The sequence below is a fragment of the Rutilus rutilus genome (assembly GCF_951802725.1).
Source record: "Rutilus rutilus genome assembly, chromosome: 7".
Classification (NCBI taxonomy): Eukaryota; Metazoa; Chordata; class Actinopteri; order Cypriniformes; family Leuciscidae; genus Rutilus; species Rutilus rutilus.
Genome location: NC_140221.1, coordinates 30,396,281 through 30,423,140, shown reverse-complemented (window position 1 = coordinate 30,423,140; position 26,860 = coordinate 30,396,281). Strand labels below are relative to the sequence as shown.

Here is a 26,860-nt window from a genome sequence, read left to right as displayed (position 1 = left end):
CTCTCCGGATCCGCCAGTGTGGCAAAGTGAAGAACCCCAAAAGGTTCCTCCAGGCACCTTTTATTTTTACAGTGTACAGCAATAATTGATAGCCACAAACAGCCAACAACTATCAAGCGTCTCATCACTCACAGCCATAAATACCTTCAGGGGATATAGGCCCTCATTTATCAAAAGTGCGTACACCAAATTTCCAGCGTACACCTGGCGTACACCCAAAACCACGGTGACTTTGAGATTTATCAATATGGACGTTGGCGTACGGCACGCTCAAATCCTACGCCAGCTCAGGAGGTGGTGTACGCACGTTTTGAATGCGGGAATGCGCAGAAAAACAATTCCTAACACCACAAAACGCACTGACAAACTAAAAGATATAATATATTATGACCCACGTACTGTAAAAAAAACAACAACATAGTAATTATAAACTTCAGTGTTTATTTTTGTGCAACATGGACTTCAATGTTTAATTTGTGTGAATTTACCAAAGCATTTGAATTGTAGGCATATGTATTCCTTAAGTTGCGAGCCTATGCGCTTTACCTGACGTTTCAAGCCTTGTTTATTCACCTTATTTTTAACGGAAATACGGACGCAGCCAGTTGACGGTATTTTGTGCGAGACTTCCGGTAAGGCACTTCCGGTCACTGGCGAGCGTTGTTCGTAACAACAAGCTCATCGTTATGGCTTCGAGGAAGACCGGGATTGTTTGTGCAGTTAGAGGTTGTCATAATAACTGGCACAAAAGAAAGATTTACTTGGAGCAGGAGTGTTTTAATCATCGAATTATTGACATTTTAATAATCAGGCGCCCTATACGACCGGCGACACACTGGCTTGCGTGGCGTTTCTGTTGCGTGGTGTTTTCTATGTCTTTGCACACCAGAAACGTCTCTGACGAGGCGTTGCTGCTGCTAGGTGACATGATAAGCCTCATTGGTGATATATTCAACATATGGGGAGAGAGTTGTGGAAGGCACTTAATGTTAAACATAAATATATAGCAGCAAAGACAACGTCGGCAGTATTGACGGCAAAATAGGCTACAGAATATTTCGTTCTGTATTGACAGGTGCAATATTTGAAAATCGATAATATATATATATTTTTTTTACATTTAGGCTATATCTGCATTTATGTCAAAACCTAAATTCAAACATCAAAATGTCATTAATATGTATTCATATCAAAATGACATACAAACATATTTTCCTATTCTATTTTGACTGGAAACGCTTCCAAAACGCTTGCGTGTCGCGTGAAAAATAGGCATCGATTCTATTTCTAGCATGCAAGCATTTTCCCTGAGACGCGCGTGTCACGCAGGCAGTGTGCAAGATCTAAATAACCTGTTAACATGGGAGCCGAAATAACGGACACGCCACGCAGCCCATTTGAAGAAACGACCGTATGTTTGTTCTTTTCATTTCGTGAACACAAGACCTACAGAAGACCACCCGATACCAGAAAAGTGGCTGGGCTACGAAGTCTGAATAAAAACTCCAAGGAGAAACAAAATCATTATAGTAACCCCTGTATAAAATCTAGTCATCATGGCATGATCATCATGGCATTTATTTTGTATGATTTATAATTATTTATAGCCATCTATGATCTACTTATTGCTATCATGTGCTTTGGTTGCATTCTGATGACATTATTAATACATTTGACATGACAAAATAGCCTACCTCCATAGATATATTAACTTAGTCCAGCGTTGGCTCGACCGTGTTTAGGGCGGTGCTGAAGGCGCCGGCGAAGTTTTGGCAATCTGCCAGCTAGATGCATGAGTGTTTTCAACCAGGTCCAGAACCCGACCTGGGTGAGGCGGGGCTTTAGTTCTTTGTTGTATTCATCTGCTACGGCATGTGTAACATTTTTCTGTCAACTCTGCATAATCCTTCGCAATCGATATCGTTAGTTAGCCCAGAGAAGCGAGGAAACGGAAGTGCCGCACAAAAACCGGAAACTGGACACATATTTACTTCCGCGTTCGAAAATAAGGTGAATACTTTCGCCTGGCTCCGCAGCGCGAGTCTCCGCAGACTGCGCGCGCACCTCCCCAAACGGACGAGGCGTTACTCGACGCGCTCGCCGTTGTACTATTCTTTGAAACGATGGTTAGGCCAGGGTTAGGCCCGGCAGGTGTGCACGGACTGGGTTTAGTAATGAAAGGCTTTCAATGACCAAAAAAATAATTAAGACTGACAAAATAATAAAAATGCCATTCTTCTTATTTAAAATAATAATAATAATACAAATAATAATAATAACGACATTCTTCTTCTAAATAACAATAAGCGTCATCATTAATAATAAAAATCTAGAAATCAATTTTGTTTCTTTCCACTTCCCTGGTTTCGCTTTCTCTTTCTCAAAGAAGTTTCTCTTCTTTGCCGTCTTCCGTGTGTCCATGGCGTAAAATGAGGGCGTGGGGGGAGCGGAGACTTGAATATATAGGGGCGTGTTATTCTAATGACAATCGATTTCAGCCGCGGCATTTATCAAGGGCAGGTATTGCGCACACCAGAATTTCAAAGGTACGCACAGCTTCATAAATCAGGCGATGAGAAGAGTGTAAGCATAATCTTACGCCAATATATACGCCCGTTTCTACGCAAGATTGATAAATGAGGGCCATAGTGTTTAGCTCAGAAATAAACAGATAAAGCAGAACATGATTTACACACAGCATTTATTGTGTTTTGAGTTCTAAAAAATACATTTTACAAATTAAAGAAAAGTGCATTAAATGTTTTAACACGTGAAATGTCCAAACTCATTGATCTGCCCTCATTTAGATTTGATAAATATAAATAATTTTGCTTTGTTATAATTTCTAACTTTTTAAATTAAAGTTAACATTTTAAATTATCCACAAACTGAATAATTCAGCTGCATAAGGTTGCAATAGAAAGAACAATCTTTTCAATCCACATTTTCTTTAAGCCATAAATGTTTGATTATTTTGTTTATCATGTATGAAGGAAAAATGTTTAATACTTTTTTTTATCAAGACAGTCATCAAGACATCCACAGTTTGTTTATATTGGTCGTGTTCCATACAAGGTCCTGAATTATGACACTTGGCTGCAGTGACCCCATTCAAAAGACTCCTGTCCTGAGACGTGAAAAGCGTCTAAACCGGACACCCACATTCCTCTATCTGGTTTCTGCTGTCAAAGCTACATTTATTTCTGACCATGCCAACTGCTAACATGGACCATAAGGAGTTCGAACAAACAGCTGCAAGCTTAGATCAGCATCAGCACCAACTAATTACCTGGCATAATTTAGTTATCTGCAGTCTTGAGCTTTGTATATTTGTATTTTAAATATTTTATTTCAAATAAATTATTAATAGCAACACGTTATGATAAATTAGGTCTGAGGCCTTCATAAATTCCGTAACGTATACGTATAACGTATAGTTTAATTTAACGTATAGTTTATGTATAGCGTATAACGTATAGTTTAATTTAATGGTAGCTTTTTTGTGTGTGTATTGAATCATATGTGTCACAGAAATCATATGTTGCTGAATTTCTTAAGAGTGAACCTCTCTAGTGGAGGACTTTAAAGATTACTCTTCTTTTCATAGTTTCTTTACTGCTGGAGTGTAAATTAATTACTTAAGTAGTGTTAACATATACCATGTGTTGCTTTTGATTGCTTTATGACCCCCTTTTGAATGATTTATGGTCCCATTGTCACTCATGGTTGACAAGTAATCCATGTGTCAAGAAAAGTGTCTCTGGTTTACAGTGCCAAACTGACTGGTCATTTGTTGAATCTTGGGTATCTGGCTCCTTCCAGTCTGTTGAGGGTAAACTGTTGCTGATTGTATTTTCCTTTGATTGTTGGGGGTGAAATGTGTGTGATAGTAGGATCAGTAGTACCTGAACTATACACTGTAAAAATAAAAGGTGCCTGGAGGAACCTTTTGGGGTTCTTCACTTTGCCACACCGGCGGAACCATCTGTAGATCCTTTAGGCACCCTTTTCAAAAGGGGTGGTTCTCTGAGGAACCACACAGGTTTCCTGAGGAACTCTTATAAAAGGCACTGTATGGAACCACTTTGAATTTGGAACCAATTTTCAATAAAAATATTTTTTTTTTTTTTCATGTTGTTACTATGGTTACCATTGACTTCTATTATAATAAACAAACTGAACCAAATACAAAATAAGAATTGTTTATTACATATTTTAGATCCAATTTTAATACATACACTTCCATGCACTTGGGAAAAAAGCTAGAAATAGATTAATATAAATGAATACACACATTTTTTTTATAATACATAAGCAACATGAATAATCAACCATGTATATACAATAGGCTACACAAGAAAAGACATCTCAACAAAATGCATGGAAACACATGTTCCATGTAATAAATCAATGTACATTTTTAAAATAAAAAAATGTCCATCTTCACTTAACTTTAAAACATTTGTGTTTCAGTCCGCTTGTTAAGTCTGACGTCCCTATTTCCAAGTCCAACAGCTCTATCAGATGCCAAAAACAAATAACAAACAGTACTAATATATACTCATTGTGCTGTAATATTCCTGAAAATTATGATCCTAACCTTTATCTCTACTCCAAAATCTCAGATGGTTAGTTATTCAGCTATTTTGAATCATAAAATATTGAAGTCTGGGATGCTGTGAGACTGGAGACTGTAACGCACACTATGGCTTTTGAAAAGCTTAAATGTGTGACTTGAATCAACAGTGCTATTAAATGGTTGTTGAGTATTCTCACTAGAAACAAGATAGAGGAAGTAGAGGCTTCGACCCGGAAACAGTATTCCTTATGTCACAACAAGCAGAAAACATTTTCCATTTTAACAGTTAAGGTGCAGTAAAATGATCTGTTGTTCTGTGAATTTTCACTGGTGAATTCCAGTCATTTCAATAAGAATCCACACGATCAGCAATTTCGTGTGTGGTCAAAAATGTCACTATGGACCAAGTTGGTCACTGGAATTCACTGGATTTGACCAACAGAAAGCTGTGTGAAAGTGACTCCTGTGTGAGCTGTGCTTCATACATTACGTCGCTACACTGCTGACAATGGTCAAAGGACCTTTTTGCCAGTGTAATTTCACGAAATTCAAAAATGTGACCGCACCTTTACTCACTGCAACATAAAATGCAATCAATAATAAAATCTTCACAAGGGACATGTGAGGTACTTAACGAGTTAGAAAAATGAAAAGATGCAGCAGCTTAATTTTCAGTTTGTTTTTCCTCTTTTCTGGTGGATGGTCCAGGCACTTCAATGATTTTCAGGTCTACAGGAGGATTTTTATTCTTGGTCAAACTTGTATTTCAGCTTACCGCGATCCCTGCAAAGTACAAAATTTACTGTTAGTAATGTTATTAAAGTGATAGTTGTGAAATTAAAATAATTTCTTGTTATTTTTCTAAAATAAAAACTTGTGACATTTCAGACCTGTTTGACTTTCTGTGTGTGGAACCCAAAAGCAGATCTCAGGCATAATGCAACTCCAGTCATCGTTCGCTTTCACTGCATGAAACACAAGCAGCATTTTTTTTTTTTGTAAATCATTCATGATACCATTCTTATGTACACTTGTCTAGTTCAATTCAGTGCAACAATTCTGTTAAGCTCCAAAAATGTCCCAGAAAAGATCCTAAAAAAAATTAAATGAGTCCGCAACTCAAGTGTTATGGGTTGTGTTGTAAGTCTTCTGAAGCCATTATAATAGGTTTTTTTTGTTTGTTTTTGTTTTGTTTTCTAAAAAGACTAAACTTGAAGTTATAATTCAGAGTTAAAATGTCTTATATTCAAATGCAAATGATTAAGGTATAAGAAAAAATGCATAGCATTATTGGTGCCAAACCTGTGATATTATGTAAAAAATAACATTCTCCGCTGTTGACGATGCCAAAAACAGAGGGTACCACTCGCTCCCGCCGGTCGAAGAAGCGATAGCAGCCCACCTTTGCCCGCCCTCCGCTGGACGGCGCGCTATGCTGGCGCTACCATCGAAAGCCTGCCGCACGACGTCAACCCTGCTCGGTCGCGCTTTCTCCGCCGCTGGGCAGGCCGCGTCAGCGCTGCACACTATGGCCACCCTGCAAATTTTCCAGGCCGATCTCCTCCGAAAGCTGGACGAGAAAGGACCAGATGCAATTTGCGTGCCAGACTTAAGAAGTGCCACGGACCTCGCTCTCCGCACTACTAAGTCTGCTGCACAGGCCATAGGATGGAGCATGGCCTCACTCACTGTGTCTGAGAGACACCTGTGGCTAACGCTCTCTGAGATGTCTGAGTCTGAGCGCACCGCGTTCCTCGACGCCCCGCTTTCTCCTGTTGGCCTCTTCGGATCTTCCGTCAATGACTTCGTGGAAAGATTCGCTGAGGTACAGAAAGCGTCAGAGGCCATGAAGCACTTCCTACCGAAGCGCTCTAGTTCTGTAGCAGGCCGTGCGAAACCGTCTGCTCAGAGCTCACAGCCTCAGCCTTCGCCCACCGCCGCCACTTCGCAGCGCCGACAGGCCCGAAGCGCGAGGCCGCGCTCTCGCTCAACTAGCCGCCGCCCCGCCCCGCGTGGGCCGCGGCCTAGGATTGCGGTAAAGCCCGAGGCCCCGAAGTCGTCCTACCACGCCTAGGGAAACGACGGTGTTCAAGTCCCGCCGCACCCACAAACACTACGTTCTGCATGTCTCAAGGTTTCTGTAAAAACGAAACCAGCGTGCATTCGCTCTGCTCAGGCGGACAATGCTCTCAGTGCTGTAATCAGCGCGCCCCCTGCCTCGAATGTCATAAGCGCGACGCTTATGTTACAGCACACTGAATCCTCTGTCGCTAAGCGACCGGAGCGCGCTCCGCATTCAACCCCTAGCCATTCATGCAGATGCATGGGCAATGCTTCCCGGGGTTTCGGAGTGGGTGCTAGACATTATAAAGAGAGGCTATTCGCTACAGTTCTGTCGACGCCCTCGCCGCTGTGTGACGCGCGTCGAATCTCGAGTCCTTGCGAAGCGACAGTTCAGAATGCTCACGACCAGAAAAATCCTTGCGCAAATTCGCAGAGGAGACTGGTTTATGTCAATAGATCTGAAGGACGCGTATTTTCAAATACAGATAGCGTCACGTCACAGGCGATATTTGAGATTCGCCTTCGAGGGCCAGGCATATCAGTTCACAGTCCTACCGTTCGGCTTGTCCCTAGCACCCCGTACCTTTATGATGTGCATGGACGCAGCGCTCGCACCCCTCAGACTCCGGGGCATGCGAGTATTGAACTACTTGGACGATTGGCTGATTCTAGCTCAATCACGCTCGGAGCTCATAGAGCACAGGACCATTTTACTCGATCACCTCGAGAATTTGGGTCTCAGAGTCAATTGGGCGAAGAGTTCTCTGTTCCCCAGACAGATAATATCTTTTCTGGGCACAGAACTGGACTCGCTGTCTATGATAGCGCGACTGTCACCACAGCATGCACTGGATATTCAGCGCGCAGCGAGCTCTTTCCGCTGCGGCGCGTCTGTCCCGCTCAGAAAATTTCAGAGGATGCTGGGTCTCATGGCCTCAGCATCATCAGTACTTCAGCTGGGCCTGCTTCGCATGCGCCCGCTACAGTTCTGGCTGAAAGCGCGAGTACCGCGCCGAGCGTGGACTTCCGGTCTGCTTCGTCTCAAGGTCAATCAGAAGTGCATCACAGCTCTGAAACCTTGGAAAGCAACCGACTGGTACAGATCAGGTGTAAGCCTGGGGACTTCCTCGAGTGTGAGGGTGGTGTCTACGGACGCATCCACCTCGGGATGGGGAGCGCTGCTTCAGGGCAGACCGTTCTTCGGCCAATGGTCAGAATGGGAGAAGCTTCTGCACATAAACTGCCTGGAAATGTTGGCAGTAGAAAACGCGCTGACGCGTTTTTGTCCCCAAATAAGAGGACACCACGTCCTGGTCCGCTCGGACAACATGTCAGTGGTATCCTACATAAATCGCCAGGGGGGCCTCAGGTCCCGAAACCTGCACAGGCTGACAGAACGCCTCCTGGTGTGGGCTCAGTGCAACCTGCTCTCGCTGAGAGCAGCGCGTGTGCCAGGGCTCCTAAATGTAGGACCAGACAGGCTGTCCAGGAACAACGTTCCGACAGGCGAGTGGTCTCTACACCCACATACAGTCCAACTGCTGTGGAATAAATTTGGCAGAGCGAGGGTAGACCTGTTTGCGTCTCAAGAAAACGCTCACTGTCTGGAATTTTTCTCCAAGAGCAGGGACGCGCTGGCTCATGTTTGGCCCCGCTGTCCGCTCTATGCTTTTCCCCCCGTCTCTCTCCTGCCTCAGGTGATAGAATGGATCAGGGAAGAGGGATGCTCAGTGCTACTCGTAGCGCCGTTCTGGAAAAACCAACCCTGGTTCCCAGTTCTGATGCAGCTAACGAGCACTGCCCCATGGCCAGTGCCAGTGAGGAGGGACCTCCTCTCTCAGGCTGAGGGCTCGATCTGGCATCCTCACCCAGAGCTGTGGTCCCTTCATGTTTGGGCCATCAACGGGTACCCGCTGACCTCCCAAGGGGAGTGTTAGACACGATCATGCAGGATAGAGCCCCGTCTACGCGACGGCTCTACTCCACGAAATGGTCAGTGTTCTCCAGCTGGTGCACAGCTCGTGGCATGTCACCCCCAGACTGTGGGGTGACGGAGGTTCTCTCCTTCCTACAAGAGCTGTTGGATAAGGGTAGGACCCCTTCCACGCTCAAAGTTTATGTGGCGGCCATAGCAGCGTTCTCTAAAACAACGCTTGGTCAGTCAATAGGAAGGAACGATTTAGTCATCCGCTTCCCTAGAGCTAGGAGACTGAATCCTCCCAGACCTCCCTCAGTCCCTGTATGGGACCTTTCTACGGTGCTGGAAGCCATGAAAGGTGACCCATTCGAGCCTATACAGACGATTGATCTTAAACACCTGTCTTTCAAGACAGTGTTTCTTCTGGCTCTCGCTTCAGTAAAGCGCATAGGGGACTTACACGCACTCTCAGTGAGCGCGACGTGCATGGAGTTTGGCCCGAATGACTCAAGAGTTATACTCAAACCTAGGCACGGTTATGTTCCAAAATCCCTCAACACACCGTTTAGGGCGCAGGTCATTTCCCTGTCAGCCCTACCGGTCTCTGACGAGGAAGGAGACGCGAGCTTTCTTTGCCCAGTCAGGGCATTAAGAGCTTATGTGTCTCGCTCATCTGTCTTCAGACAGACGGAGCAGCTCTTTGTTTCGTTCAGCGGGCGTTCCAAGGGACTAGCCGCGTCGAAACAGAGCCTATCCAGATGGATAGTTGACGCTATAGCGCTGGCGTACGCTTGCGTACGCCTTCACGAGCGCACTCCACGAGAAGCATGGCTTCTTCGTGGGCCTGGTCAAGTGGGATTGCCTTGCAAGATATATGTATGGCGGCAGGCTGGGCCTCCCCGTCTACATTTATAAGGTTTTATAACCTAGAGGTTTCCGCCTTACAGGCCAGGCTGTTGTCGGTCTAATAAACCAGTACTGTCTGTTCTGATGCTATCGGTTCAGAATACTGTGTCCGCTGAGCGCTGCTCGCTGATCGACCATAAAATACTTATGGGCAAAATGGATAAGACCCACAATTTTCCATCAGTTCAGGCCGAACTCCACCCTGTCTGTATGATGTAATTTGCGCCTGAGGGACGCTGCTACAGTATATGTGGAAGAGCGCGGCACCGCCCCCCCTCTTCCCGGACTCCCTGTGAGTTCCCCTGGTGATTGTGCACTATATGAACCCCGGGCTTCCGCCCCTGGGTCTTTGGTGTTGGATCCCAGCACGCACAGCGTTTTACATTGGGTCCCCTAGCGTAAGCTACTTACGCAGTACGAGAGACCTCTCGTAAGAGAACGTACTCGGTTACTAACGTAACCTCGGTTCTCTCTAGAAGAGAGGCCTCGCTCGATAGGCTGCTGCAGTTGCCGCAGGACAGCCAATAGGCACGCGAGCCGTCTTGCCTATGTCCGTATTCTGCCGCAACGCGTTTTACAATAATACAAAATTAAGGATAATTTTTTGGCTTCAATATCTCACAGAAAAGGGATTTTCCCCTAGGATTTTTCCGCGAGATATTGAAGCCAAAAAATTATCCTTAATTTTGTATTATTGTAAGATACTTACGCAGTACTCGTTCCCTCTTTTAGAGAGAACCGAGGTCCGTTAGTAACCGAGTACGTTTTTTAAACATTTTATGAAGTTTTATGTAACAAAGTTCGGGAGGAGCATGTTCAGGTAATCATCCAATCAGCACAAGAAATAGCCAGTATAAAAAAAGTCTTCCCTTACCTCCTGTCTCATGACTAATTTCTCAGCATCCCACCACCACCCCATCACCTCACATTCGGCTGGGTCTGCTCATAGATACCTATGATCTATACATTTATAGGGGGGAGTACTCTGGGGTTGGGCTGAATTCCGAGCTTGGAGCCCTCCCCCCGGACAGCAAGCCAATATTACATTTTAATATTACATCAGATTTCATTAACATGTGAACTCGTGAATTGAAGCTAAATGTGACAAAATGTTGCTGTTATTTTCAGCGTGAGCCGCTTTACAAACGGCGCCCCATAGTAAAGGGCTTTAAAATGGTATTTGAGAGAATGAGGGCACCAGTAGTAAATAAACAAAAACAGACCAAACTATATTAACCACTTGTGTTATTCATAACAAACGCCAATGACAACAGCAGGAATCAGCTAAATTAGTTATATCAGCAATTTGAAGACACAGTTGTAGCCTACACAATACATTGAAATCTAAGACAATAAGTCAATGGTTTCCATTTGTGGCAAATATCTATTTGTGTAACGTTATATTAGTTAACATCGTGGCTAAAACCTTCATACCACATACTGTTCAATAAACGAGTGGTAAACACTGTAAAGACGTAATAATGTATAATACATTTAGTTTATGTATGTGTTTGAATATATAGTGAATAGACTGTGTATATATTTCTTTGGCGAGTTTACAAACCTTGTAACGGAGAGCCGAACAAATGGCGTAAGCTGCAGCAGGCTTTGATGAGGGGAGCCGTTACTTTCAAATCCGATGATGATCAGCTGAGCTTTGTTGTGCGCGAGCAGCGTGAGGATCACTGAAACGATGACAGCAGAGGAATAGCAGCAGTTTTGTGACAGAATAAAACTTTTCTCCTCCTGCTTCTTATTCTTCATATTATTCTTCATATTATTATTATTATTATTATTATTATTATTATTATGTATTGTTGTTGTCGTTTTTAAGGTTGAAATTAATCAATAAAATATACTAAATAAATGTAAGCATATGTATACTGAATCAAACTTAAATATAAACACTGGATCCATTAATACTAACGCTTTCTTTTCTCTTGTCTTCTACATAATATCTGTTTATTTTATTTTTCTAAATAAACGTAGGCTATAGGCCTACTGCGTCAGACTAAACTGGGAAGGGTCACAGCACTTACATATTGTTGTCCTATTGTTAATGTAACTGCTTCTATTGCTCTCCTCATTTGTAAGTCGCTTTGGATAAAAGCGTCTGCTAAATGATTAAATGTAAATGTAATAATAATAGGATAATAAAAATCTTATCGTGGCCTCACAGAACCATTGGGTTCCTCCGGATGCTGGCTTTAACATAAGAGATCTTCCAGGAACCAACTAAATGTTAAAAAGATCTTGCAATAACCCTTTTATAGAACTCGAGTTCCTCTAATTTCCCCCAAAGCACTTCGAGGTCTCATGGTAATGAAAAGGTGACTCCAGAACCTCTGAACTGAATACAAAGTGCTTAAAGGATCCCATAGCAAGAACCGCAAAGATTGTCAATGCTCCACCAGTAACCAGTGACGTGCGGTCTGGGTAGGCAAACTAGGCACTGCCTACCCTGCCAAAATTCAAAAATAAAATGGTTTATTAAATAATAAACTTGTATTTGTATTTTTACTGTTTATTCTTGTGATTTATATATGCAATATGTGTGTTATTCCAATTATTTAGACGTTATGATGACAAATGTAGCAGTTACGATTAATCAAATAAAAAACAAATCGTAGAATAAGCAGTGCTTTTACTGTCCATTCATTGCAGACGGCAAGCGAAAAACCCATGTTGCGCATGCGCACTTCGATCCTGTATTCTTTAACATGTACGTCAAAAAGCACAACTCTGCTGTGCCTTTGGCCTTTGGACGTAAATATGGTATGCCCGTAACATCTCCGTAACATATCAGACATGGACCAATTAAAATCAAGATATTACTGGACATTTGCGCAGCTAACGTCATTAACGTTACACACCACAGATAGCCTACATGCCTAATCCCCGCGGCAAATTCAAATCCAAAATGACAGCACCGGAGTTAAAAGGCTGTCATCAGAGAGTTAAATGTTTTAAATTGAGAGCCAGAGACTGTGCAAACTGAAGGCCCGTAAAGATGAGTTTTACAAAGCTGCGATCGACGTCTTCATGAGGAAATGGCGGCGGATGAATTTGATGTAGGCTACAAATAATCTACCGATTGGTGAGTCAAAAACTATTTTGGGCTTAATATTGAATTGATAAATATGGTTGAATTAATGCAAGCCATTTGACTTCATATTCAATTGAGCGGTGTGTGATTTTACTTTTACTTTTGGCCGCTGTGCAACAATAAGGATTAAGAATGGTTGCATTCTAATGCTGGAGTGGAGTGGACATAAACTACTGTTACTCGCGGTGTGTGCCTGTGCCGCGCTTGTGTGTGTGCGACGTGCGTGTATGTGTATGTGTGTGTGTGTGTGTGTGTGTGTGTGTGAGAGAGAGAGAGAGAGAGAGAGAGAGAGAGAGAGAGAGAGAGAGACTGAGAGAATACACGCGATATACATCCTGATTTGTACATTTCTTGATATGCCGCGCTTGTGCGTAATGTTTACTGTTATTATTAGCCTTTAAACAATAAATCAGGTAATCTTTCATAACTCAGTGCCTAGCCTCTTTAAGACATCACCGCACGTCACTGCCAGTAACCCTATATATAGGAGAAAGAGCTTTGAGGCACTTAATTTACATTTTTAAGTTAATTGAGTTTTAGACAGGATATTTGAGGCACTTTTAGTTTTTACAGAAGCCTTAATCTCCTGTACTCAGACTATTTACACAATGAGAGCTATTCCAAAACAGTTTAAAACACACCAGGTGAAGTTGTCAACTTCTCATCTTAATGTGTTTTAAATGTTAAAGAGTCTATGAAGCCAAGCTGCCTTACTGCATACTTCTCTAATATGTTTTGCCACGTTACTGACAGTACTTTCATTCAGTTCATTACAGTAGACTGTGAACACACTCTGAGGACATTGAAATTCAGGCCTGAATGTAAAAACTAAAGGAGCCTCAAATATCCTGTCGGATACTCAAGGAACTTAAAAATGTAATTTAAGTGCCTCAAAGCTCTTTCTCCTATAGTAGGGTTACTGGAGGAGCATTGACAATATTTGAGGTTCTTGCTGGAACTTATGGGATCCTTTAAGCACTTTGTATTTAGTTCAGAGGTTCTGGAGTCACCTTTTCATCACCATGAGACCTCGAAGTGCTTTGGGATAATAGAGGAACTTGAATGCGATAGAAGGGTTATTGGAAGATCTTTTAACATTTAAGTGGTTCCTGGAGGATCTCTTATGTTAAAGCCAGCATCTGGAGGAACCCAATGGTTCAGTGAGGCCAGAATGATATTATTATTATCCTATTATTACTTAAGTTTGATTCAGTAGGCTATATATACCCAGGTGAAAAATACGTATAGGCTACTATTAAAAATGTACTTGAGTGTGTTTTTAGTAGGTCTTCAATACAAATATAACCTACTTTAATGCATTTTAATACATTTAACAGTAGCCTACGTCTTTTTCACCTGGGTAGCTTACATTTATTTAGTATAGGCCTATTTTATTGATTAATTTAAACCTTAAACAACAACACTAAATAATAATATTAATAAAAAATTAATTAATTATTATTGAATAAATAATAGTAATAAAATAATATTTTTTACTTCTTCACAAATTATTATTTGAAGAAGAAGAACCAGGAGGATAAAGGTTTTATTCAGTCACGAAACTGCTGCTATTCTTCTGCTGTCGTCGCTTCAGTGATGCTCGCGCGAGCGCAACAAAGCTCAGCTGATCGTCATCAAGAGTTTGAAAGTAACGGCTCTCCTCATCAAAGCCTGCCGGATCTTCCGCCGTTTGTTCGGCTCTCCGTTACAAGGTTTGTAAACTCGCCAAAGAAATATAAATACTCACTATATATTCAAACACACACATATATAAACTAAATTTATTATACATTACTACGTTTTTACAGTGTTTACCACTCGTTTATTGCTATGGTTTATTGTACAGTATCTGGTATGAAGGTTTTAGCCGCGATACTAACTACGTTGATCTAATGAACAAATAGAAATTATTGACTTATTGTCTTAGATTGATTTAAAGTTAGTCATTCAATTCAACATATTCTGTACAACTGTGTCTTGAAATTGCTGATATAACTTACAGCCTAACTAATTTAGCTGATTCCTGCTGTCGTCATTGGCGTTTGTTATGAATAACAAAAGCAGGTTAATATAGTTTGGTCTGTTTTTGTTTAGCCTAACTTTACTTACTACAGGTGCCCTCATTCTCTCAAATATCATTTTGAATCCATTTAGTGGTCAATAAATACTATGTTGTGAATAATCAGCTTTGTTATTTTGTTTCCCCAGAACAACCAGTACAATGTTTCAGTGGCAACATTGAATTACAGTAAGTAACGTTACCTGCACCACATGCAAGTACTTTATTACTATGAACTTTCTCTGTGTGCAATTGTATTGTTTGACTGTGTACTTGTGTTTTTTAATCAGTTATTCTCTGAAAATCTTCTTCCCTCATGCTCTCAAATCTCATTCATGTTACATTCATGTAATATCACAGGTTTGGAGCCAATAATGCTATGCATTTTTTATAGGCTATACCTTAATCATATTCATTTGAATATAAGACATTTGAACCCTGAATTATAACTTCAAGTTTGGTCTTTTTCGACAAAAAAAGGAAAAAGCTATTAAATGGCTTCATAAGACTTACAACACAACCCATAACACATGAGTTGTGAATTAATTGATTATTTTTAGGATCTTTTCTGGGACATTTTTGGAGCTTAACCATTTTTATATAAATTGTTGCATTGAATTGAACTAAACAAGTGTGCATAAGAATGGTTTCATGAATGATTTACAATTTTTTTTTTCTGCCTGTGTTTCATGCAGTGAAACTGAATGGTGACTGGGGTTGCATTATGCCTGAGATCTGCTTTTGGGGTCCACAGACAGAAAGTCAAACAGGTTTGGAACGTCACAAGGCTGAGGAAATTATTTAAATTTCACAACTATCACTTTAATAACCTTACTAACAGTAAATTTTGTTCTTTGCAGGGACTTCTGTATGCTGAAATACAAGTTTGAACAAGAATAAAAATCCTCCTGTAGACCTGAAAATCACTGAAGAGCCTGGACCATCCACCAAAAAAGAGGAAAAACAAACGGAAAATGAAGCTGATGCACCTTTTCACTTTTCTAACTCGTTAAGTACCTCACATGTCCCTTGTGAAGATTTTATAATTGATTGCATTTTATGTTGCAGCGAGTAAAGGTGCGTCACATTTGTGAATTTCGTGAAATTACACAGGCAAAAAGGTCCATTGACCATTGTCAGCAGTGTAGCAATGTAATGTATGAAGCGCCACACAAAATTGCTGATCGTGTGGATTCTTACTGAAATGACTTGAATTCACCAGTGAACATTCACAAAACAACAGATAATTTTACTGCACCTTAACTCTGTTCAAATGGAAAATGTTTTCTGCTTGTTGTAACATAAGGAATACTGTTTCCGGGTTGAAGCCTCTACTTCTACTTCCTTTATCTTGTTTCTAGATATTGAGAATACTCAACAATCATTTATGGGAACTGTTGATTCAAGTCACATTTAAGCTTTTCAAAAGCCATAGTGTACATTACAGTCTCCAGTCTCTCAGCATCCTAGACTTCAACATTTTATGATTCAAAATAGCTGAATAACTAAACCATCTGAGAATTCGCAATAGAGACAAAGGTTAGGATCATAATTTTCAGGAATATTACTGAACAATGAGTGCATATTAGCACTGTTTGTTTTTAGGCACCCTTTTTAAAGGGTGCCTAGAGCTTTTGGACTTGGAAACAGTTGCGTCAGACTTAAGCGAACTGAAACACGGTTTAAAATTAAGTGAAGATGAACAATTTTAATTAGTCAATTTTAATTTTTTACATTGATTTATTACATGGAACGTGTTTTCTATGCATTTTGTTGAGATGTCTTTTCTTGTGTAGCCTATTGTATACACATGGTTGATTATTCATGTTACTTATGTATTATACAATTTTTTTTTGTGTGTATTCATTGATATTAATCTATTACTAGCTTTTTTCCCCAAGTGCATTGAAGTGTATGTATTAAAATGGATCTAAAATATGTAATAAACAATTCTTATTTTGTATTTGGTTCAGTTTGTTTATTATAATAGAAGTTTATGGTAACCATAGTAACAACATGAAATTAATTTAATACAAATAATAAAAAAAAATAATAATAGAAATTTGGTTCCTGGAGGCACCCACAGTGGTTCCACACAGTGCTTCATATAAGAGTTCCTCAGGAAACCTGTGTGGTTCCTCAGAGAACCGCCCCTTTTTAAAGGGTGCCTAGAGGATCTACAGACGGTTCCGCCGGTGTGGCAAAGTGAAGAACCCCAAAAGGTTCCTCCAGGCACCTTTAATTTTTACAGTATACTTTGCATACACATCTATGTACTGGTCATTCAAAATATTGTCCCTTACAAACATCATGCCACTACCATACCTTGAAAATGTCGTATATACAGTGCCCGACCAAAAAAAGTCGCTGGTGTCCTGGAGTAGACTTTGCAGAGTGCTTGACTCTTGCATTGTCAATACAAGATCTTGACCAAAAATGTATGCACCTCTTGATGGAAATAAATGTTATTTCCATCAAGAGGTGAATCAATACTCCAGCACATCCCAAAGACTTTCAATGAATTTAGGTCTTGATTCAGAGATGCCAATTCATGTGAAAATTATTCTTCATGCTCCCTCCCAACCATTCTGTCACAGTTTGAGCTTGACGAATCTTGGCATTGTCGTCCTGGAATATGGCCATGGCGTGTCTTCCTACATGGTTGTTTGAGAAATGAAAAGTTACACACTCCAGTCCATCAATTAGGGTTAAGAACTGTTGCCAGATATATCTTAAGATAAAGATCTGAGGCACTCAGGAGGATGAAGATTAAAAAGCCTTTATTAATCCATGGCTAGTCTCATAAAAATAAAAACATGCCTACGCGTTTCAGCCAACAAGGCTTTCGTCAGGGCTTGAAATGTTTGACAAATGTTTGACTTAAGATATATCTGGATCCCTTTACTGAAGAGCACCGGAGGTATTTACATATTTTTACACCCAAGAAGCACTCCCAGCATTTTCCTGCTGTTTGTATTAAGAACTGTTGCCGAACATGTAACATGCTAGAAACATAATAAATCACTGCAATAATGATTCAACTGTAGACTCTTAAGCATTTGCCGATTTAAATCCAAACAGCGACTTTTTTCTTTTTGGCCCGGAAGTGTATTTCTCCACTTTTGTGTCTCAGATATATATATATATTTTTTTTCAGGCAGGGTTGGAACCATCACTGACAACGACAACATTCATAATAGAAGTTGATTTTTAAACATGTTTTTCTCATATTTTTTTATAGGATTATTTACCATAATTGAACAAGGATTTATTTATTTATTTTTTTTTTTATTTTTTTTTTTTAGGCACTTACATCACACAGGCATATATAACACGTCCTGTAAGAGAAATGGCCAAGAGAGCAAGTATATATAACATGTTTCTGTAGACTATTTGGCTCGGACAAGACTGAGATGCAGGGTACAACAGGGCAGTAATCCCGGTTGGCATTTGGCAACATTTGCAGGAAGGTGCAAATAGGATGCCAAGCAAGTTTTGAAACATTAAGGAAATGGCTTTGAATGCGGTAAAGACCTTAAAGCATAGCAGATTTAATTTCTTCAATAACATCCGACTTTTGCTTGGAATAACAAATGTAATTAATAATTACTCAAAGCCAAATATATATATATATATATATATATATATATATATATATATATACAGTGGTGGTCAAAATTGATGGCACCCCTGATAAATATGATAAAAAAATGTCTGTAAAAAATAAATCTGCATTGTTTATCCTTTTGATCTTTCATTCAAAAAATTCGCAAAAATCTAACCTTTCATTGAAGTAAAAGAATTGAAAGTGGGGGTAAATCACATTATAAAATATTTTTTTTTCTCCAAAACACGCTGGCCATAATTGTTGGCACCCTGTTATTAAATACTTTTTGCAACCTCCTTTTGCCAAGATAACAGATCTGAGTCTTCTTCTATAATGCCTGATGAGTTTGGAGAACACCTGACAAGAGATCAGCGATCATTCCTTCATCCAGAATCTCTCCAGATCCTTCAGATTCACAAGTTCATGTTGGTGCTTCTTCTGTTCAGTTCAGTTCACTCCACTCATCAGGTCAGGGAACTGGGACGATCATGGCAGAAGCTTCATTTTGTGCTAGTTACACATTTTTGTGTTGATTTTGATGTTTGTTTTGGACCGTTGTCCTGATGGAAGATCCAACCACGGCCCATTATAAGATTTCTAGCAGAGGCTGTCAGGTTTTGATTTTTTATCTGTTTGTATTTGCTAGAATCCATAATACCATGTATCTGAACAAGATGTCCAGGACCTCCAGCAAATAAATAGGCCCAACATATAAGATCCAGCAATATTTAACCGTAGGCATGGGGTACTCTTCATCCCTGTTTGCACCAAACACATCTGCTGGGTTTGCTGCCAAAAAGCCCTTTTTTTCGTTTTATCTGACCATAGAATCCGGTCCCTTTTGAAGATCCAGTCGTGTCTGACAACTGAATATGCTGGAGTTTATTTTTGGAGGAGCGAGGAGGATTTTTCCTGAAACCCTCCCAAACAACATGTGGGGATGTAGGGGTTGTTTGATAAAAAAAATGTAGGCTTTCTGACCCCCAAGACTCAAGTAATCTCTGCAATTCTCCATCTGTGATCCTTGGAGAGTCTTTGGCCACTCAAACTCTCCTCCTCACCGTCCATTAAGACAATATAGACACACTTGGCAGATTCGTAACATCTTTAGTTGATTATAACTTCTTAATTATTGCCCTGATGGTCAAAATGGGGATTTTCAATTCTTTAGATATTTTCTTACAGCCACTTTCTATTTTGTGAAGCTCAACAATCTTTTGCTGCATATCAGAACTATATTCTTTGGTTTTACTCATTGTGATGGATAATTAAGGGAATTTGGCCTTTGTGTATTCGTCATATTTAAACTCCTGTGAAACAAGAAGTCATGGCTGGACAATTTCATGTTCCTAGTCCCCCTGGTGTGCTAAAAAAAAGTAAATATTAATGGGAATATACCTCAGAGATATTTTTCTCATAAAAAATTCTAGGGGTGCCAACAATTATGGCCAGCGTGTTTTGGAGAAAAAACATTTATTTCATAATGTGATTTACCCCCCAATTTCAATTATTTTACTTCAATGAAAGGTTAGATTTTTGCGAATTTTTTGAAGGAAAGATCAAAAGGATAAACAATGCAGATTTATTTTTTACAGCCATTTTTTAACATATTTATCAGGGGTGCCATCAATTTTGACCACCACTGTGTATATATATATACACACATATACATACATATATATATATATATATATATATATATATATATATATATATATATATATATATATATATATACACATATATCATATATATTAGGGCTGGGGGAATTAACGCGTTAATCTTTGCGATTAATTTGAGATGTTTAACGCGTTAAAAAAAATAACGCAATTAACGCAACACTTTTTTGCCTCGTTTTAATGATTTCCTGTTGCGGCTGCTATTAAAAATGCCGAAAATATGCCATGCGATCGGGTTTAATTCTCGCGCAGCTTTCATGAGCGGGTCTTTTCCGCTCCGTGTGTGCGCCGCGCTCTGTGTTCCGTGTGTGCAGAGCCGGCCCGTCCATTAGGCGACATAGGCGGTTGCCTAGGGCCCCGCCTTGCCAGAGGGGGCCCCTGGATCTGACAAATACTATATTTTATAAATCGTTAATTAAACATAATATTGACAATTCACTCAGGTGCGTGCATCTCGACTTTCGCAGTCAGAGAAGCCCGGCGCATTGCATGGACCTGACTAATCATGATACAGTTCACAGAGACGGTGAGTATCTAATAAATTACCCAGACCTACAACATACATACAAAGGATAGCTCTGTATAGTTCAAACATGACAAATTTCCAAAAAAGATAATAAATACATAACAATAGAACGAATAAAATACGAAAACATAAGAAATATACACAGTAGCTCCTCACATGCTAATTTGCATAATACCGCCCGAGATATAGTGGGAGACCTCGAGTACCGTAATTATCACAGTATTCACACACACGGATTCCACCACACTTCTCTCCAAAATGCTCACGTTTTAGAAACAAGAGAATTTTTTTTTTTTTTTGTGGTGCTCTTACCCTTTAGTAATGCTTAATTTCTTAGGCCTATATGATGCATTTTGCATGACAGAAAATGTGCTGTCAAAAATAAAATACCAAATATTATAATCTGTATGGTAATATCGACTTCACATATTTGGATTGCCTCTTGTCTGTCATAACGTCACGAAGTCTCGTCAGAGTCGTAGTCATACAGCAATGCTATTTTTAGTTAATTGAAATAATAATGTTAAACTGTGGTAGAAATGGCATCCAAACGCCATCTTTCTGGATCTGAAAAAAGGAAGAGGAGAATGGTTGAGGAATAAAGACAAGCTCAAAGTAAAGGTGTGTTCTTCTGACTTCTATAAATAGTGCGTTATTTATTGCTGTATTATTAGTTTTACTAATAAATGTAACAATGCCCGTGATCGCAGACAGACAGACATGGAAAAATTGGGCCACATTCAGCATGTTAAGAATTATCTACCCATGCATTTTGTATAGATTTTAATCCTCTGATGAAGTTATCGTAGTTTTTTTAAATTAAGGTGGACCATCTCAGACCTCAAAATGGCCGTTTTACCCCTTTTGATAGGCTATTTATGCAATTAATTTATATTAACAGTCTCTTTTTCTGCAATTTCTCAACTGAGAATAATGGTCATTAATAATCACTATTAAAATTTTGAGCAAAATAATTGTGATTATCAGTTCCATTATTATCATGCAGTCCTAACCCACCCCATCCATTCTCCCTTCCCGCTAAAAACAGGTTTCTCCCTCTTTCCAAATTAATATTTAAACATTTCTAAATAATACAAAACATTTTTATTATTGTGATCATCAGTAAAAAGTTAAAATGTAGTAGCCTACTGCATTTCTAGTCATTATGCATAATTACTACTGCATTTACAAAAATACCTTTAATTTATGCTTTATTTTATATGCTTTATTTTTTATGTGTGCTTTCTGTTTTTTATGTACTAGGCTAGGGCTATGCTAAAAATCTCTTAGTTTCTTAGTGTTTTTTCATATGTACGTTGAATGTTACACTTTTATAAACTTATATATTGAGCAATCTATAGCCTAATTTTTTAAATATATTATATTTAACCCTTTGATGCGCACACTATGGATACCCCTTCTAATGCACAACATGGGTCTAAAAAGACCCGTATTCATTTCCTATGTTATTTCATGCATGGCTTGGCATTTTTTTTTTGTTTCACCTTTTGAAATCACTTTATTTGAGCATTTACTATTTCATGATCTATTAATTTCATGATTTATGAATATAATTTTTATTTTATTTTATGATCACAAATTCATATTTTAATATTTTTTTATAAGTTTTGTGTTAAAACATCAAGTTTACACATATGGGTCTAAAATGACCCATGTATGCAAGCGTGATAAAACAAAAGAATAAAGAAAACTTTTTGTTAAAATAACCAATGTCACAGTTGTTTAGATCAACACATTTACTGTAACACTTGAAATATGTTTATTGGCCACTTTGTCACACATAACACGCATATATGCCTAACCGATAACACTGAAATTGAACTGTAGTGTAGTGCAACTGTAGGGGGATCTCCTCAACCACCACCAATGTGCAGTATCCACCTGGATGATGCGACAGCAGCCATAGTGCACCAGAACGCCACCACACACCGGCTTATGTGACCGATAGCATTGATTTATGACCACAAATAAAAATGAATAACGGTACAAGGTTTCTGCCCAACAGCGACAATATATACTTTTATATATAACTTTCTATTGCAAATTTTATTTTATTGACCTAGCTAACATTAGATAAAATAGAATGTCGACGCAAGCTAGCTAATGGTATTGGACATGTTTCTCTTTCACACTAGTAATGGTTTTCAAGGTCAAGGTAACCTTAGCCTACAAGGCTATATCTATATTTTTCTGTAACAAAAAAGTGTTTTAAATAAAACTTACATGCATGAAAAATACAAAAGCAGCCGTGTTGAATTGTGAAATGTGTGGCAGATGAATAGTTTTCTGCAGTAAATATATTTATACATATCAAAGGTTCCTATACGGGTCATTTTTGACCCATGTGTGTAAAATGGATGTAGAAATACAAAAATCGTGTTTGTTTATAAAGTAAGAAAGGAAAAATAAACATAATGATTTTTGAAAATCAAAAACAAGATATTTAATGAACACCTGGATTAATAAATTATAAAATACATTTATTTCAAAGATTCAGCAAAGAAACATGAATACGGGTCTTTTTAGACCCATGTTGCGCATTAGAGGGGTAGTGACACAAAAAACATTTTTATTCGAAAAGTAAGAAAGGAAAAATTTAAATATTGATTTGTAATGATCTAAAACAAGTTAATTGAGGAATACCTGGTATACTGAATGATTAAATAAATTTCTTGCAAAGATATAGAAAATGAAAACTCAGTCGGGTCTTTTTAGACCCATGTTGTGCATCAAAGGGATATATATATATATATATTATAATTTATGTACAATTCATTCATTTTATTTAATTTATTTGAGTTTCATGTAAATATTTTTTTCATTTTTGAATGCTACACTTAATACACATTTACAAACTTAAATATTGAAATTGTCGTATCATGTGCTTTCTCTTCCTTCATAAAATTGTTATGAGAGTTTTTTACTCCAGTGGGGCCAATTTTCATGATCTTGCCTAGGGCCCCACAACCCCACGGGCCGGCACTGCGTGTGTGTGTGTGTGTGTGTGTGTGTGTGTCGGCGCGCTGCGCTCTCTGCTCAATGTTCTGCTCCATGTTAGCGCTGCGCGTTCTGCTCTGTCGTTAACGGACCAAACGCTCGAATCATGTACCGATCACGCACTGGAAAAGCAAAGTCCGCTCAAATAATGTGAAATTTCTCAGTAGCAGACTTATGTTTGCAATAGCCCTGCTGTGCTGGTATAGTCATGCTGGGCAACAGTGGTAAAAATGACCTGCTCTGATCACATGCTCTGGTAATAATAGCTTTGTAGGACTATATTTTATTTTGATAGTAACAAAAAAAAAAAAAAAATTCTGTTAAATTGATGTTGATTGATTATTGAAAAAGAATAATATATTGATATTGATGTTTAATATTATTTTAATATAGGGCTATTTTCTGTTCCTTTTCCCCCCTGTATTGTTTAAAGGTAGGGTAGGTAATCATTTTTCTAAAAAAAAAACATTCCAAATTTGTTTAAACTGTCTTTATATACCAATACATAATTAAAATGTAAGTACTCTGAAAAAGAAAATATAAAAATCGAGTGACTGTAGACCTTTTAATCTGCAATAAACACAGCTCATTATTTCCATTCACTCCACCCCCTCCCTTCTGAGCTCCTTCCAAAGCCACGCCCCCAAAACACATGAACGCGCGACGCCAAACGCTCAGGCTCAGCTGGAAGACGCATTTATTACCTGAGACGAGTGGAGAGGAAGGAGCGCAGTACATACAGTGACATCATGTCAGAATCACATGTAATAAAATACCTAACTTTATCACTATGAATATAAACAAATAAGATTTCTTTTAGTACTCACTATCAAGCTAGCACATCGATAATGGTAAAGTTTCATTCGGTAACGAGCTATATTTATAAGGCAAAACTAAAACCAGGTTGCATTGATACACGTTTTTCCATTACCATCAGTTACACTGTGATGAAGGTGAATTTCGTGTAAGATTCATAACATATACGGTGTTTTGCATGTAAGAGTTTCCATGATGAAAACATTGTTGACTCTAATGAAGACTAATGTACACTCCGAGTCCGGAGACAAGTACCGCATCGTCGGTTCGAGGACAGGTCCGGGGTTGAGGGCGAAGCAGAGGAGGTCGTTCAAGAGTGCGGGCAGGGTCCGAGGAAGTAGTTTTTGCCTTGTTTGCCTTCGCTGACTGCATATGCAGGTGCTTTGAGCTGAATATTTCCGGGAACGGTGACATGTGATGAGTGCACGCAGGGCAGCGCGCGCAGTGGGGCTCGGGCACGAGACATGAAGGCATCTGATTGGTTCTTTACATTCGCACCGAATGGCAGTGATTGGTCAGAGTTTTTACTGTCCTGCAGCTGCTACAGAGGTCTGATTTTTTTCAATCCTTTTTCTAAACACATAATGTATTGACTACTATCAGGATGGAAGGACCATTTCACCCAGTATAAAAAAAAGTGTTTCTGAACAGGATTACCTACCCTACCTTTAATTTAATTGGGTGATTCTAAGTTTAAATATTGATGATTACAAGCTTGGGGGAAATGCAATTAATTACAGCAAATTGTGCAATTAATTAGTTATTTTTTTTTTTAATCGATTCCCAGCCCTAATATATATATATATATATATATATATATATATATAGTACTGTGCAAAAGTTTTAGGCAGGTGTGAAAAAATGCTGTAAAGTAAGAATGCTTTCAGAAATAGACATGTTAATAATTTATATTTATCAATTAACAAAATGCAAAGGGAGTGACCAGAAGAAAAATCTACATCAAATCAATAACTGGTGTGACCACCCTTTGCCTTCAAAACAGCATCAATTCTTAGGTACACTTGCACAGGTTGGCCCAAACATCTTGGAGAACTAATCACAGTTCTTCTGTGGATTTAGGGAGCCTCAGTGCTTCTCTCTCTTCATGTAATCCCAGACAGACTCGATGATGTTGAGATCAGGGCTCTGTGGGGGCCATACCATCACTTCCAGGACTCCTTGTTCTTTTTTACGCTGAAGATAGTTCTTAATGACTTTCGCTGTATGTTTGGGGTCGTTGTCATGCTGCAGTATAAATTTGTGGCCAATCAGATGCCTCCCTGATGGTATTGCATGATGGATAAGTATCTGCCTGTACTTCTCAGCATTGAGGAGACTATTAATTCTGACCAAATCCCCAACTCCAATTGCAGAAATGCAGCCCCAAACCTGCAAGGCACCTCCACCATGCTTCACTGTTGCCTGCAGACACTCATTTGTGTACCGCTCTCCAGCCCTTCGGCGAACAAACTGCCTTCTGCTACAGCCAAATATTTCATTTTGACTCATCAGTCCAGAGCACCTGCTGCCATTTTTCTGCACTCCAGTTCCGGTGTTTTCGTGCATAGTTGAGTCGCTTGGCCTTGTTTCCACATCAGAGGTATGGCTTTTTGGCCGCAAGTCTTCCATGAAGGCCACTTCTGACCAGACTTCTCCAGACAGTAGATCGGTGTACCAGGGTCCCACTGTTTTCTGCCAATTCTGAGCTGATGGCACTGCTGGACATCTTCCGATTGCGAAGGGAAGTAAGCATGATGTGTTTTTCATCTGCTGCAGTAAGCTTCCTTGGCCGACCACTGCGTCTACGGTCCTCAACGTTGCCCGTTTCTTTGTGCTTCTTCAAAAGAGCTTGGACAGCACATCTGGAAACCCATGTCTGCCTTGAAATTTCTGCCTGGGAGAGAACTTGCTGATGCAGTATAACTACCTTGTGTCTTGTTGCTGTGCTCAGTCTTGCCATGGTGTATGACTTTTGACAGTAAACTGTCTTCAGCAACCTCACCTTGTTAGCTGAGTTTGGCTGTTCCTCACCCAGTTTTATTCCTCCTACACAGCTGTTTCTGTTTCAGTTAATGATTGTGTTTCAACCTACATATTGAATTGACGACCATTAGCACCTGTTTGGTATAATTGTTTAATCATACACCTGACTATATACAAAATCCCTGACTTTGTGCAAGTGTACCTAGAATACTTTATGCTGTTTTGAAGGCAAAGGGTGGTCACACCAAATATGGATTTGATTTAGATTTTTGTTCAGTTCACTCACTTTGCATTTAGTTAATTGATAAATATAATCTATTAACATGTCTATTTTTGAAAGCATTCTTACTTTACAGCATTTTTTCACACCTGCCTAAAATTTTTGCACAGTACTACATATATATATTAGGGATGGGGAAATGAAGCCTCATGAATCACTGAGGCTTTCCCCTGACTGTTCCGGGAAAAGATTCAAAGCTTCGAGAGTGTCGAGAACAGCGGCGAGAACAGCGCCATCTGGCGCTTATTTAAAATAAAGCAGCCAGAAGCCTGTGTTAGAAGCTCTGGCAGATGAAGCAACCACAACACACTCCATAGTT

General features: G+C 39.5%; 1 long non-coding RNA gene across 1 annotated transcript; it reads left to right on the top strand.

The window, feature by feature from the left end:
• The first annotated feature begins 14,213 nt into the window (after positions 1 to 14,213).
• Positions 14,214 to 15,942, top strand: LOC311294282. The gene is made up of 4 exons (XR_014628032.1): positions 14,214 to 14,285; positions 14,782 to 14,821; positions 15,328 to 15,402; positions 15,493 to 15,942. It is a non-coding gene; the product is annotated as an uncharacterized lncRNA (long non-coding RNA).
• Positions 15,943 to 26,860: the final 10,918 nt, after the last annotated feature.